We start from the raw sequence: 15,469 nt of genomic DNA, 5'->3' as shown, positions 1-15,469 counted from the left end.
GTGGGGGTGCATGGCCTGAGGTTCAGGGGCTGGGGTAGGGGTTCAGGGGGGTCGTAGGGAGGTTCAGGGACGGGTGTGGGGTTGCAGTGGCTGGGGTAGGGTGTGTGCAGGGGCTGGGGTAGGGGTGCAGGGGCTGTGGTAGGGGTGCAGGGGCTGGGGCAGGGTGCAGGACTGGGTAGAGCACCAAGTCGGAGTGTCTGCAGCCAGCACCCCCCACTTCCTTCCTGTGAGCATCTTCATTGGCAGCTGTCAGGATGGTGTGGCTGCGCCAATGGACAAGCGTGTCGTTCATATGTCTCTGCCATGTTGTGTTGTCCTATACATTTTTTAAAACACTGTTTTTTAATGTTTATTTTATTGCCATTTGTTGCCCTTGTTTTATTGTTGTAGTTATTGTTGTTATTGATGTCATCATTGTTGGATGATACAGAGAGAAATGGAGAGAGGAGGGGAAGACAGAAAGAGGGAGACAAAGACAGACACCTGCAGACCTGCTCAGCCGCCTGTGAAGTGACTTCCCCTGCAGGTGGGGGTCCTAAACGTTTTTTCAATAAATCTTTCCTTATTTATTATTGGGTAGAGACAGACATGGAGAGGGGCAGGGGAGATGCAGAGGGTGAGAGCCACCTGCAGACTTCACTACTCGCAAAGCTTCCCCCTCCACCCCCCGCAAGTGGGGACCAGGGGCTTGAACCTGTGCCCTTGCACACTGTCATGTCTGCACTTAACCTATAAGTTTTTAATCTGTCTTGTTTTGTTATCGTTTTATTAGGGGATTAATGGTTTACATTAAATGGTTGTTGAGCGTGAGTAACATTTCTCGGTTTTCTGCAGAACACTGTCCTCTCCAGCCTAGGTCCTCCTCCACCATCTCACACCAGGACCTGCAAACACCCCCTCCCCCACCAGAGTTCTTTACTTTGGTGTTTTTATTTCATTTTTAAATTATTTTTTAAAATTAAAAAAAATATTTATTCCCTTTTGTTGCCCTTATTGTTTTATTGTTGTAGTTATTATTGATGTTGTTGTTGTTGGAAAGGACAGAGAGAAATGGAGAGAGGAGGGGAAGACAGAGAGGGGGAGAGAAAGATAGGACACCTGCAGACCTGCTTCATCGCCTGTGAAGTGACTCCCCTGCAGGTGGGGAGCCAGGGGCTCGAACCTGGATCCTTACGCTGGTCCTTGCACTTTGCGCCACCTGCGCTTAACCTGCTGCGCTACCACCCGACTCCCTTTATTTTTTTTTAATAAGAGAGATACACAAAGAAAGACAATACAGTGTGAGACCAGAACCTTGCTTACCTCTGATTGATGGTGGTACTGGGGATCGAACCTGAGACCTCAGAGCCTCGGGTGTGACGTCTTTTGGGAAACTATTATATTATGTCCCCTGCCTGACATCATATGCATTTATAGACTTATACTTTATAAATAGGATGTAGATGTTTATATAGGATATAACTATAAAGTCTATATATTTAGATACAAGTGTAGAATATGATGGCCCTATATGTACATATTAGACATAGACTGAAGGAACAGAATTTATCCCCCCCTTTTTTCTTTATTTTATTTGATAGGACAGAAACTGAGAGAGGAGGGGGAAAATGGTGAGGAGGACATCTGGAGCACTCAGGAAGCTTCTCCCCTGCATGTATTGACTAGTGCCCTGAACCCAGCCCCTGAGCATGGTATAAATAAAGTGTGTACTCAGACAGACAGTACCACTCGCCCTCAGGGGATAGAATTTAAACTCCAGAAGCAACCGAAGAGGCGGCATAAGGAGTTGGATACTCAACATGAAGTCCTGAGTTCGATCTCAGGCACTCTTTTTTTTTTTTTTTAAAGAATTTTTAAAAATATTTATTTATTTATTTTAAATATTTATTTATTTATTATTTATTTGTTGCCCTTGTTGTTTATTCTTGTAGTTATTACTGTTGTTATTGATGTCGTCCTTGTTGGATAGGACAGAGAGAAATGGAGAGAGGAGGGGAAGACAGAGAGGGGGAGAGAAAGACAGACACCTGCAGACCTGCTTCACCACCTGTGAAGTGACTCCCCTGCAGTTGGGGAGCCAGGCTCTCAAACCGGGATCCTTACGCCGGTCCTTGCACTTTGCACCACCTGTGCTTAACCTGCTGCGCTACCACCCGACTCCCAATCCTAGGCATTCTATGTGCCAGAGTTATGCTCTGATTCTTTCTCACTTTTCCCTCACCCCCCCTTTAAGTAAAAAAAAATATATATATATATATACACACACACACACATATATATATATATATAAAAGAATTTAAAATCTAGAAATAAACTCATACATCAGTGATCAACTGACTTACCACAAAGGAGCCAAGACCATTCACTGAGGAAAGAACAGTCATTGCCGGGGCCAGAGGTGGCACACAGGGCTTAAGCACACAGTAGTTAGGCACAAGGTCCCAAGCAAGCAAAAAAACCTCACCAGCAGTGGGCGGGGGGGGGGGGGGAGGGGGGTCCCTTCACAAGTGGTGAAGCAGGTCTGCAGGTGTCTCTCTTTCTCCCTATCTCCCTCTCCTCTCTCAATTTCTTTCTGTCCTATCCAATAAAATGGGGGAAAAAAGGTTATCAGGAGCAGTGGATTCTTAGTTCTGGCACCAAACCCCACTGATAACCCTGGCGGGGAAAAAATAATAATAGTCATTGCTACAGTCGGTGGTGAGGTCTTTTGGTTACACAGGTTACACACACGCAAAGAACAAAGCCAAACAATTGACCTTTGAGGTTCTCACGGCAAACTCGGATTCCTGAGTATCTCCCTCACGCAGTGTTTGTTCACCATGAGCTCTCCACCTCCAAGATTTTGAAAGCGCCCATCAACAGGCTCAAGAAAGGCGGGCATACACTGAGCCACATTTTCAAAATGAAAATACAGAATTCCTCCCAGTGTGGGGCATGTTGAGAATCTTGTCTCCCCGCAGGCCTCTTTGGTGCTGAGAACGCAGTGATTCTACAAGTATCACTGAAGTGGGGTGATACTATAAGTGGGGTCCCTGCACAAATCACAAATCAGTGTTGTGCCTCCTGTGAGCACAGCTGGAGAGGAGCACTCATCACCACTGTCACATAGAGGGAAGGTCTTCTGTCTGCTTCGCTGAGCTAGGTGACGTTTACCCAAATAACCCAGACAACTGTCAGCCTGTTTCCCCCAGTGACAGGTCAAGGACAGGCATGTGATGGTGCACGAAGCCTCTGCCTCTGTGGTCATCTTCTGACAAGCAGGCGTGAGGGCATGGTGCCTGATGTCATGGCAGCCAACTCCTTCTGCTGAGGTGACAGCCTGGGACAAGACCAGAAAGCCAGGGACAGTAGAGAGGAGGTGGCTGACTTTTGGAACGCACTACTTACTGATTAAATGTGTATTCTGGGGTCCGGTGTCTGTAAACTGTATTTTGTTTTTTTGTGGTGTTTTTTTTTTTTAAATTTATTCCCTTTTGTTGCCCTTCTTGTTTTATTGTAGTAGTTATTGTTGTTGTTATTGATGTCGTTGTAGTTGGCTAGGACAGAGAGAAATGGAGAGAGGAGGGGAAGACAGAGGGGGAAAGACAGACACCTGCAGACCTGCTTCACAGCTTGTGGGGAGCTCACACCAGGATCCTTATGCACCGTCCTTGTGCTTAACCCGCTGCTACAGCCCGACTCCCGCTCTGCATTATCCCTTTAAAGGTTTCCTTGTTTGAGGTGCTCAGCTCCGTCTGGCATACAGCCAACCTGGGGTTGAGGCTGGAACTTGTCCCCGTGTGGGCTGCCAGAGGAGCCATCTTCTTTCAGCTACCTGCTTGAACCCAGTGATGGGGGACCAAGCTGGTGGTGCGCCCAGTGGGCACACGCATTACTGGGCACAAGGACCCGGGTTCAGGCTCCTGCTCCCCACTTGCAGGGGGGACACTTCACAAGCACTGAAGCAAATCTGTAGGTGGTTATCTTTCTCCCTCTATCACCTCCTCCCCTCTCAATTTCTCTCTTTCTCTCTGTACTATCTAATAAGACAGAGGAAGGGAGGAAGGGTGGAAGGAAGGAAGGAAGGAAGGAAGGAAGGAAGGAAGGAAGGAAGGAAGGGGAAAATGGCTGCCAGGAGTGGTGCGTCTGTCATGTGGGCACACACTTTACATGCACAAAGACCTCAGTTCGGGGGTCGGGCGGTAGCGCAGTGGGTCAAGTGCACGTGGCGCAAAGCGCAAGGACCAGCAGAAGGACCCTGGTTCGAGCCCTCGGCTCCCCACCTGCAGGGGAGTCGCTTCACAGGCGGTGAAGCAGGTCTGCAGGCGTCTTTCTCGCCCCCTCTCTGTCTTCCCCTCCTCTCTCCATTTCTCTCTGTCCTATCCAACAACGAAGGACATCAATAATAACAATAATAACCACGACAAGGTTACAACAACAAGGGCAACAAAAGGGGTGGAAAAGATGGCCTCCAGGAGCAGTGAATTCATGGTGCTGACACTGTCCCAGCAATAACCCTGGAGGCAAAAAAAAAAAAAAAAAACCAAACAAAAACCCTCAGTTCAAGACACCTGTTAGCGAGCAAAAATCAAACCACCATCCACTGCAAGGAAGCAAAAGATGTTTATTCACGAATTCGAATCCGGGCCGAGTGGTGACTGACAGCAGTCTACCAGCTCAACCCTGAACAAGGCTCAAACCACACAATTTATAGGAATTCAGACTACACTCAGGGAGGGGGAACACATCACCTTATCAGCCTATATCCAGTAACATGCTATAGAAAATGCAAAATCCAATCATTTCAAACTTAGCAAAAGCATGATCCATTCAAAGCAAAGCGTGGGCTAGTTTCAAACATTGCAAAATCACACAACCAATAGAATCTAGCCAGGTAGGGTCACCACATCCCCCCCGCCATCAGCTGCCCCTTCCTAGAAAATAATTTCCTAGTGCAAAGGCCCTGATAAGCTCTGCCTGTTTGCAGAGTGTTGGTAAACAACCGGTGGCTTACTGATTAGGTCCTGTTCTTCAAGGGGGAAAGGGCAAGGAATTTTCCATCTCACACTACAAGCAACTTATACTAAAAGGAACTTAAAAACTTCTGCATAAAAAGGGAACTTCAAGGCTACTGCCTTTTACAACACCCACCAGTACCTGTAGGGAGGAAGCTTCAGGAGTGGTGAAGCTGCAAGTGCCTCTCCTTCTCTCTTTTTCTCCTTTCAATTTCTCACTGTCCTATAAAATATAAGAAAAATAAAAGCCAAAAAGAGAGAGAGAGAGAGAGAAGAAAGGAAAAGAAAGCACCATCTTCCTACTGATTGGAGGTGGGGAGATGGAGCAAAAAGGTAGCATTAAAAGTCAAACCAATTATTACAAGTAATGAATAACTGAACAGCACTAAGTGTCATTTCTAGTAAATACACAATTAAGCGTACTTTAACCCAGGAGGAAATAGTCATTAAGTGCAGCATGAGACGCTGAGCTCTGTCCTGTTTCAGCGACATCTTGGTTTGTCACTTCCGAAGAGAAATCTGATTTGAAGACTGACTAGATCTGAAATCGGCACCACCAAATCATGGGTCCTAATTATTTTCACCCGCAAAAGCAAAAGAAGATTGTCTAAGAGCTAAGGGCCTCAGGGTGGAGAGAGACTGCTAATCTCTGCTCCCCACAGCCACGCCCCTGTTTTCTGGGACAGAGGGGAGGGACGGGCCTTATTAGTAAACAGCACTTGGAACCACGGATGGCAGAAACAGCAGCTGGCTGGAGACAGCTCTGTGCCTGGAGTCACCAAACGGCCTTCCCTGGGGACATTGTGTGACATGCTTGAGCCCCAGGTTTCACTACCTCTTCTGTATCTTTCCTTCCACTGCTTCTCCTTTCCTGCATGTGTTAAGCCTTAAAAAGAACGTGGGAGCCAAGAAACAGAGCCAGTGAGCGGATTTCTTTTTCTTAGACTTGTGTCAGTGAGACTATGTTGATGCCACCTCTGCTGACCCAGGGTCACCCCAAACCTAGACTGCCTAGCTCCCATCTTGCTCCGGCGCTTCCTCCACGCCCTGGAGATAATGTAAAGAGTACAGTTTTGTGGTCCGGGAGGTGGTGCAATGGATAATGCATTGGACCCTCAAGCTTGAGGTCTTGAGTTCGATCCCCGGCAGCACATGTATCAGAGTGATATCTGGTTCTTTCTCTCTCTCCTCCTGTCTTTCTCATAAATAAATAAAATCTTTTTTAAAAAAAGAGTACAGATTCTAGTTGGGGGGCCTGGGTGGGGGGTTCTCTGTCTGCCCACATTTAACTCCCAGACAATGCCCATCCTGTTGACTGTGGATCCACTTGAAAGGGGCTCTTGGCTGCCAAAGCTGGGGTAACTAAAGCCTCAAAGTCAGTAGTGATGGTGGCCAATACACCCAGGCCATACCTGAATGAATGAATGAATGAATGAATGAATGGGAAGGGAATGCTCTTCCTTGTAGCCAGTTAATGAATATATGAATCATGATAAACACGGAGGGAAGAGCTAGAGATGGTTCGGTGTGTCGAGCACACACGTTACTGTACTTGGGAACCTTCAGCCTGGCACCACGTGAGAGCACCATAGTAGCACCCAGGGAACTCCATGGATGGCAGAATCATGCTTTGATCTTTTCCCGTCTCCCCCCTCCACTTCATCTCTCCTCTCTCTTGCTCTCTCTTCTCTCCCTCCCTCTCTCAGTATGTGAAATTTAAAAAATGATCCAGGGCTTGAAGGAATCATGTGAAGTGAGATAAGTTAGAACCAGAAGGATGAAGATGGGATGGTCTCACTCATAAACAGAAGTTGGAAACCAACATCAGAAGAGAAAACACAAAGCAGAACTTGGGCTGGAGCTGGTGTGTTGCACCAAAGTCAAAGACTCTGGGGTTGGGGGGAGGGTTCAGGTCTTGGAACAGGATGGCAGAGGAGGACCTAGTGGGAGTTGAATTGTTAACGTGTAAGACTGAGAAATGTGGGCTGGGAAGACAGCATAATGGTTATGCAAAAGCCTTTTAAGCCTGAGGCTCGGAAGTCCCAGGTTAAACCCCCGCACCACCATAAGCCAGAACTGAGCAGTGTTCTGGTCTAAACCAACAAGCAAACACCAGAAACACAACTGTCAGCTTTAAAAAGAAAAAGAAAGAAAGAAAATCAGGAAATGTTATGCATATACAAACTATTTTATTTTACTGTCCATTGTAAACCATTAATCCCCCAATAAAGAAATGAAAAAAGAACCCAAAACAGTGATCCAGGAAGGTCATTTGGCAGCACCCCACAGGTGTGAGGCCCTTGGCTCATCTCTGGCGCTGCATTTAGAAAAAAGATAACAACGGCTGTCGAGAGCATCTAGTGGTGGTGACTTCCTGTGGGGGTCACACTTTGACGAGTTACAAGACTTAGGACAAGCAGAGTCATTTATATGTCACAGTGCTCATACAATATAAAATCTACAGTGTCACCTGGCATTAAAGATACATTTTTGTGAGAGAGGCAGAGAGATCACCTGTAGGCCTGCGCCTTATGTGCTGTACTACTACCCAGCTCACCAAATCACATTGCCTTTCCTTTTCTTTCCTTTATTTATTCCCTTTTATTACCCTTGTTGTTTTATTGTTGTAGTCATTATTGTTGTCATCGTTGTTGGATAGGACAGAGAGAAATGGAGAGAGGAGGGGAAGACAGAGAGGGGAAGAGAAAGACAGACACCTGCAGACCTGCTTCACTGCCTGTGAAGTGACTCCCCTGCAGGTGGGGAGCCGGGGGCTCGAACCGGGATCCTTATGCTGGTCCTTGTGCTTTGTGCCACCTGCGCTTAACCCGCTGCGCTACCGCCCCACTCCCCTCCCAAATCACATTTTCACCTCTGTCATTCAATGATCCTTATTACAGTCCCAGCCTCTACTGTACTGGGGCAGGCTTCAATGCTGGAAGTTCTTTCCTTGTCTGTGCCTCTTCATGTCAGTCTTTATTTATTCATGAGAAAGATAGGAAGAGAAAAAGAATCAGACATCACTGGTACATGTGCTGCCAGGGATTGAACTCAGGACCTCATGTTTGAGAGTCAGTGCTTTATCCACTGCACCACCTCCGGGACCACTAGGTTTTATCCTTTCTTTCTTTCTTTCTTTCTTTCTCTCTCTCTTTCTTTCTTTCTTTCTTTCTCTCTTTCTCATTTTCTTTTAGAGAGAGCGAGCGAGCTCTTTGCTGTGATTCTGGTCAGAGCACCGCTCCACCCATGTGTGTCCCATTCATGGGAGTCGATCTCTCATAGGACGATGCACTTGCTTCATAGATATCCCAGTGTCTTTGGAAAATTTTTCTTCTTCTTTTTCTTTTTTTCATCTCTATACTGGGGCTGGGGGGGATGCCTCCCCAGTAGAGCACACACTTTACTTGAGAGGACTCAGGTTGGGGCTTCTGGCCACCACAAGGGAGCACCGGGCAGGGGGGAATTTTCCTAAGTGGTGGAGCAGTGTTGTGGTGTCTCTCCTTCTCTCTCCTTCTCACTACTTCTCTCTTCTCCTCTCTCTGCCTCTCGCTCTCTAGCTAGATATGTAAGTGAGTAAGGAGATAAATAAGGAAGAGTCCCCGGGAATCCTGCAGGCACAGAGCCCCAGTGACAACCTTGGTGGGGGAAAAAAAAACCCTTGACTACCATTTCACCAAAGTACCTCCTGAGGGGAGAGAGGAGTAATCTGTTTTTCATCTGTCTCATTCTTGAAGTTTCTTTTTTACTATGTGCGGAACTAATTAGGAGCCTTAAACATTACCTTTTTATTTACTTTTTTTTTATATTAGAGTGAGAGAGAGACAGACAGAAACACCAGAGCACTGCTCAGCACCTGCTTATGGTGGTGCTAGGGTTTGAATCTGGGACCTTGGAGCTTCAGGCATGAAAGTCTTGCTGAGTTATTATGTTGTCTCCCCAGACTTATCTGTTTCATTTTTATAAACCAGAACGTCTGCCACGAGGCCAAATGCTACTACTCTGAGCTTATTTTCTTCACAGAACTCTCAAAGGATCGGCAGCTAGAAGCATTTCTTGGGAAAGGTTTTGTTTCCTTCGCGTTCTGCAACATAATGCTAGTGATTTTCAGCAAGGTGATGTTTATATGGCTTATAATTGGGCAGATTAGTACTCATAAGACAACTATTTTCTTTTTATTCATTTATTTATTTATTTTCCCTTTTGTTACCCTTGTTTTTTATTGTTGTTGTTATTGATGTCGTCGTTGTTACAGAGAACAGAGAGAAATGGAGAGGGGAGGGGAAGACAGAGAGGGGGAGAGAAAGACAGACACCTGCAGCCCTGCTTCACTGCCTATGACGCGACGTCCCTACAGGTGTGGACCCGGGGGCTCGAACCAGGATCCTTACTCCGGTCCCTGCGCTTTGCGCCACTTGTGCTTAACCCACTGCGCTACCGCCCGACTCCCAAGACAGCTATTTTCATAATGTGATGTGTTAGGTCATAGTTTTTGTGTTTTTAATGTCCTGCTTTGATTTGCAAGGGGATTTAGAAGTACTTCAAACTTCGCCAAACCCAAACGCACAATTACTTTTGGTACTTTTGGTTCAGAGCCTGCAGACTGAATGCTAAGTGCTGCATTTACGTGTTTGCCACACGGTGGCGCCACTTCCACCAGAAAGCAGACACCTCTGGGATTTTCATCAGTGGTGAAACCAGGCTGTTAAGAGACACTGGAACTTGGATCTTGATTTTTGTGTTACTGAGAAAGTTCATTGTGGCCTGGCGGGTGGTACAGTGGAGAAAATGCTGGACCTTCAGGCATGAAATCTTGAGTTCTACCCCTGGCGTCGCATGTGCCAGGGTATGTCTCTCTCAACAAATAAATACATCTCTATTCCCTTGATGTAGAAATACAACACATTATTATTGTTATTAGTAGTACACCCATTACAGAACCAGAGCTTCCTCCAATACAGCAAAGACCGGGGCTCGAACCCGGATCTCTCCCATGACAAAGCAGGTGCACCATCCCTGCATCTATTTAGCCAGTCCCACATAAAATTTTAATGTTCTTTGTAAAAAATCATTTTTGCACAGATGGCAAAACTTTATACACACAGCTCTGTAAATTCTTCAAATGTCTATGTATCTGTTTGTTTCTTTACTTTTTTATTTTAATATTTATTTATTCCCTTTTGTTGCCCTTGTTCTATTGTTGCAGTTATTACTAATGTCATCATTGTTGGATAGGACAGAGAGAAATGGAGAGAGGAGGGGAAGACAGAGAGGGGGAGAGACAGATAGACACCTGTAGACTTGCTTCACCGCCTGTGAAGCGACTCCCCTGCAGGTGGGGAGCCGGGGGCTCGAACCCGGATCCTTACGCTGGTCCTTGCACTTTTTCTTTACTTTTATGAGAGAGACCAGCACCCTGCTCAGTTCTGGCATATAGCAATGCCAGGGACTGAATGGGCACCAGTCTCTGGGGTCTGAAGCATCTTAATTTGTGTCTTTGCTCTAGAGAGAAGGTGGGAGGCAGAAATTAAAAGAGAGAGAGGGGCAGAGAGAAGGAAAGACACCACAGCCGTGTTCTACAGCTTGGGAAGCTTCCCCTCTGCAGACACTTCCATGTGGTGGCCTCGGGTTCAAACCCAGGTCCTTAAGCCTAGCAATGTGTATGACCTAACAGGTGAGATATCAGCTCCCTAAATACTGGCGTGAGCAAAAAAGGACACGAGCAGCTGGTGTGAGGTGCCAGGGTCCATCTCCAGCAGCACCAGTGTAGCCTGTGTATTTTCAGAGGCAGAGGGAGGAGAGAGAGGGAGAGGAGAGACCCCAAGCCCTGCCCACCCTCCATGGACTCCCTGGGTGCTGTGCCTGGTGCTGAGAGAGGAGAAACCCCACAGCCCTGCCCACCCTCCATGGGCTCCCTGGGTGCTGTGCCTGGTGCTGAGAGAGGAGACACCCCACAGCCCTGCCCACCCTCCATGGGCTCCCTGGGTGCTGTGCCTGGTGCTGAGAGAGGAGACACCCCACAGCCCTGCCCACCCTCCATGGGGCTCCCTGGGTGCTGTGCCTGGTGCTGAGAGAGGAGAGACCCCACAGCCCTGCCCACCCTCCATGGGGCTCCCTGGGTGCTGTGCCTGGTGCTGAGAGAGGAGACACCCCACAGCCCTGCCCACCCTCCATGGGCTCCCTAGGTGCTGTGCAGGGTGCTGAGAGAGGAGAGACCCCACAGCCCTGCCCACCCTCCATGGGCTCCCTGGGTGCTGTGCGTGGTGCTCCTGTGTGGTGCCAAGAATCAAACCCAGAGTCTCCTGCATGGCAAACTGTGCACTCTGCTATCTCCAAGGCCTTCTTTATGAATTAAAAATTATGATTTTATTTGAAAGTACAGAGAGAAATGAGAAATTAAGAGGGAAAGGGGGGTAGACAGGGAGAAAGAGAGGCACCTGCAGCACTGCTTCACCACTTGTGAAGCTTTCCCCTGCAGGTGGGGACTGGGGGCTTGAACCTGTGTGCCCTCAACCTGGTATGCCACTGTCCAGCCCCTTTCTTTATGAATTTTTCAGAAGTTGATTTTGGTTTGAAAGTCGGCTAGTCTTTGCCAAAATATAGACCTCTCTCCCCCTCCAGTAAACTTAATTGCTGTCCAAGGTAGCTGAGAAACACTCAGTCCTCAGTAGAGGGAGGAGGTCCCCTGGCACCCACAGGCGGTCTGCACCCCCTGCCACCCTCCCCCCCACATGCCCCAGAGCCTTCTGGAAAGCTGCCGCTGGGACTGGTTCAGGTTGCTCACACAATTGCCTCTGGGGCCAGCGTCCCCAGCCTTAAGCCAATGCACATTTATAGCAGTGTCCATGTGACCCGGGGAGGGCAGCCCGCGGGCAGAGGGCAGAGCTGAAAAGTCCCAGCCTCAGGGTGAGGGGCCAGTTCCACTCGGCCACCCATCTCTGAAGACACAGGGTGAGTCCCGGGCTGGTGGCCTTGCTTCTCTGAGTGGCGAGTGGCTTCGCTCTGGTCAGAACACTGAGGCTTGAGGGGTGGATATGACTGTCTTTCTTCCTGCCTTCCTTCCTTCCTTCCTTCCTTCCTTCCTTCCTTCCCCCTCCTCACTCTTTCTTTCTTTCTTTCTTCCTTCCTTCCTTCCTTACTTACCAGAGTACTACTCATTTATGACTTATGGTAATATGAGGAATTGAACCTGGGACTTTGTGGCCTCAGGAATGAGAGTCACTTTGCATAACCATTATACTATATACCCTTTGCTTGCTTGCTTGCTTGCTTTCTCTTTCTTTATTACTTTTCTTCCTCCCATCCATCTTTTCTCCCTCATTCCTTTCTCCATTCTTTTCTTCCTCTCCTCCTTCATTACTGTCTCTCTCTTTCTCCTCCTTTTCTTCCCAATTTTTTATAAAGAAATTGAAGCCATACTTGTACTTCTCGATTCCTCCCTCCTCGAGTCTTCCACACACTGGTTGCTTTCCTTTCTACTCTGCTGCAGTCTCTCCTCTTATCACCTTTTCTCTCCCCACCTCTGTGTATGGGGGGGGGGTGCAGCCAGATCGTTGGCCAAGTGATAGTCCAGATTAGCTGCAGACCGAATGGTCTTCTGGTCTGTCACAGTAATTCTGCCCGCTGCAAAGTGGACATTCCAGTAAGTGGCTGCGTGATTCTGAGCCATAATGAGTTAGGACAGCCTCAAGCCCTGACACACCAAGACTGTGTAGGAAGCAGTCATCTTTGAAGTCTGGCTGGGGTGGACTTGGACATGTTTGAGCTCAGTTTCTACAGCCCTGAAGAGGATGTCTTCCTAGGTCCGTGTCTGAGGGCATGACTGCCAATGTGATCGTGACCCTGACTGTGTGTCAGCTGTCACTGAGTCATCGCTTAGAACTGAAGGGAGAGGGAGGTGAAGTCTCGGGAGAGGACATGCCATTTTGATAAACAGTGTGTGTGTGTGTGTGTGTACTGTTTTTTGTGGCCTGGTCTATAAAACAAGAATACTCAGGCGCTACAATTCTTTTTCTTTAAAGTATCTTACTTATTTTATTTATTAGCTAGAGACAGAGAGAAGTTGAAAAGGGGGGCACAGAGTGGGAGAGAGTGAGAAAGACGCCTCACCTGCAGCCCTGCTTCACTGCCCACAAAGCTACCTACTGGCAGGAAGTTGAACATGGGTCCTTCATATGTGGTGTACACAGCAGAAAAAGTCATCTGCTTTTTAAATACAATATCTGGGGATGAGATAAAGGCCCTATGTACACACAGAGAGAGGAGAGAGGGGAAGACAGAGAGAAGAGAGAGAAGTGGAGACCCCACAGCCCTGCCCAACCTCCATGGGGCTCCCTGGGTGCTGTGCCTGGTGCTGAGAGAGGAGAGACCCCACAGCCCTGCCCACCCTCCATGGGGCTCCCTGGGTGCTGTGCCTGGTGCTGAGAGAGGAGACACCTCACAGCCCTGCCCACCCTTCATGGGGCTCCCTGGGTGCTGTGCCTGGTGCTGAGAGAGGAGACACCTCACAGCCCTTCCCACCCTTCATGGGGCTCCCTGGGTGCTGTGCCTGGTGCTGAGAGGAGACACCTCACAGCCCTGCACACCCTTCATGGGGCTCCTGGGTGCTGTGCCTGGTGCTGAGAGAGGAGAGACCCCACAGCCCTGCCCACCCTCCATGGGCTCCCTGGGTGCTGTGCCTGGTGCTGAGAGAGGAGACACCCCACTGCCCTGCCCACCCTCCATGGGCTCCCTGGGTGCTGTGCCTGGTGCTGAGAGAGGAGAGACCTCACAGCCCTGCCCACCCTCCATGGGCTCCCTGGGTGCTGTGCCTGGTGCTGAGACAGGAGAGACCTCACAGCCCTGCCCGCCCTCCATGGGGCTCCCTGGGTGCTGTGCATGGTGCTGAGAGAGCACAGACCCCACATTCCTGCTCCACCCTCCATGGGCTCCCTGGGTGCTGTGCCTGGTGCTGAGAGAGGAGAGACCCCACAGCCCTGCCCACCCTCCATGGGGCTCCCTGGGTGCTGTGCAGGATGCTGGGAGAGGAGAGACCCCACAGCCCTGCCCCACCCTCCATGGGGCTCCCTGGGTGCTGTGCATGGTGATCTCATGTGGCTGGAACATACAGCTTCACCCATGAGCTTCCAGTCTTTTTTTCACTATGATTATTATTATTATTTTAATTTTATTTATTCCCTTTTGTTTCCCTTGTCTTTTTAATTGTTGAGGTTATTATTGTTGTTGTTATTGATGTCGTTGTTGTTGGATAGGACAGAGAGAAATGGAGAGAGGACAGGAGGACAGAGAGGAGGAGAGAAAGACAGGTACCTGCAGACCTGCTTCACCAACTGTGAAGCGACCACCCTACAGGTGGGGAGCCAGGGGCTCGAACCGGGATCTTAAGACCAGTCCTTGCCCTTTGCGCCACGTACACTTAACCCACTGTGATACCGCCGACTCCCCTATGATTATTTTTTTATCATTTCAGTGTAGCATATAGAAAGTGAGGGAGAGATACGGAGATACCGTAGCACTTCTCCACTCTCCATGGAGCTTCCCCTGGTGCCTGTGGTGCTCACACATAGTACTGGGGTTCACACCTAGTGTCTTTCTCATCATCCTCACTAGTGAATATCTGCTGGTTATTTGGGGGGTTTCCTGTCTTCAGGTCTAGCTGGCAGTGCTGTTACTTCCCTCTGCTCCTTTCAACACAAACACCAGTCAATACCAAGTAGGTTGATGACTATTGTACTCAAGGCTCACAGGGAAATATATAGAACTCTGACTATCTGAAAGGTCATGTTTTGCTGCCTCGCTTTCTTGAAAGACCTAGATTCATATATGTTTCCCTAAGCTGATGGACATCAACAAAGGCTTTTCAATTTTACTCAAAAAGGCCAGAGAGTTTGGCAATGGTTCTGCTGCTGCTGCTTTAGTGGGAGCCGAGCCCCCAGCACTGAGTGTGCCCTCACCTCCAGCTCCTTCCCTGTGCTTAGCTGAGCGTCCCTGCTGCTACGATGCTCCAGGTCATCCAGCTGTGTGCGTGACTTCCTAGGTTACTGGAGGGTAGGGGTTTCCGCCTGGCGGCTGTAGGTAGAAGGAGGTAGCAGGCGTGGAGTCCTTAGTTCAGCCTCCAGAGTTGCATGTGCTAGAATGATTCCTTGGTGTTATCTCTCTCTCATGTTCCCTCTCTCTCTCTCTCTCTCAAATAACTCTTTTAGTAGGCCAGGCACACCTAGTTGAGCTCACATGTTACCATGTATAAGGGTCTGTATTTGAGTCACCTCTCCCCACCTGCAGGGGGGAAACTTCAGAAGTGGTGAAGCAGGTCTAAAGGTGTCTACCTTTCTCTCTCCCTATCTCCCACTTCCCTCTCAATTTATCTCTGTCCCATCAAATAATATAATAGAAAGAGAAAAAAAGGAAGGGGAAAAAAGCTGCCAGGAGTGGTGGGTTTACAGTGCTGGCACTGAGCCCCAACTGATAACCCTGGTGGC

The 15,469-nt window shown here is 48.6% G+C and overlaps 2 long non-coding RNA genes across 3 annotated transcripts in view; one reads left to right on the top strand and one right to left on the bottom strand.

The window, feature by feature from the left end:
- Window positions 1-125: 125 nt before the first annotated feature.
- On the bottom strand, window positions 126-12,506 carry LOC132532725 (uncharacterized). 2 transcript variants are annotated; one of them, XR_009544620.1, is made up of 3 exons: window positions 12,411-12,506; window positions 5,137-5,217; window positions 126-316 (listed from the first exon to the last, which is right to left on the bottom strand). It is a non-coding gene; the product is annotated as an uncharacterized LOC132532725 (long non-coding RNA). The 2 variants fall into 2 exon arrangements; XR_009544621.1 differs by lacking the exon at window positions 126-316 and adding an exon at window positions 819-828.
- The window catches only part of LOC132532724 (uncharacterized), a 17,144-nt gene continuing 13,081 nt past the window's right edge, over window positions 11,407-15,469 (top strand). The window contains exon 1 of the long non-coding RNA XR_009544618.1: window positions 11,407-11,942. This is a non-coding gene — a long non-coding RNA (uncharacterized LOC132532724). The remainder of the gene's footprint in view (window positions 11,943-15,469) is intronic.

Source organism: Erinaceus europaeus, chromosome 14 (assembly GCF_950295315.1).
Source record: "Erinaceus europaeus chromosome 14, mEriEur2.1, whole genome shotgun sequence".
Lineage (NCBI taxonomy): Eukaryota > Metazoa > Chordata > Mammalia > Eulipotyphla > Erinaceidae > Erinaceus > Erinaceus europaeus.
The sequence above is the reverse complement of the archived record's forward strand: the minus strand, read 5'-3'. Positions and strand labels throughout refer to the sequence as shown.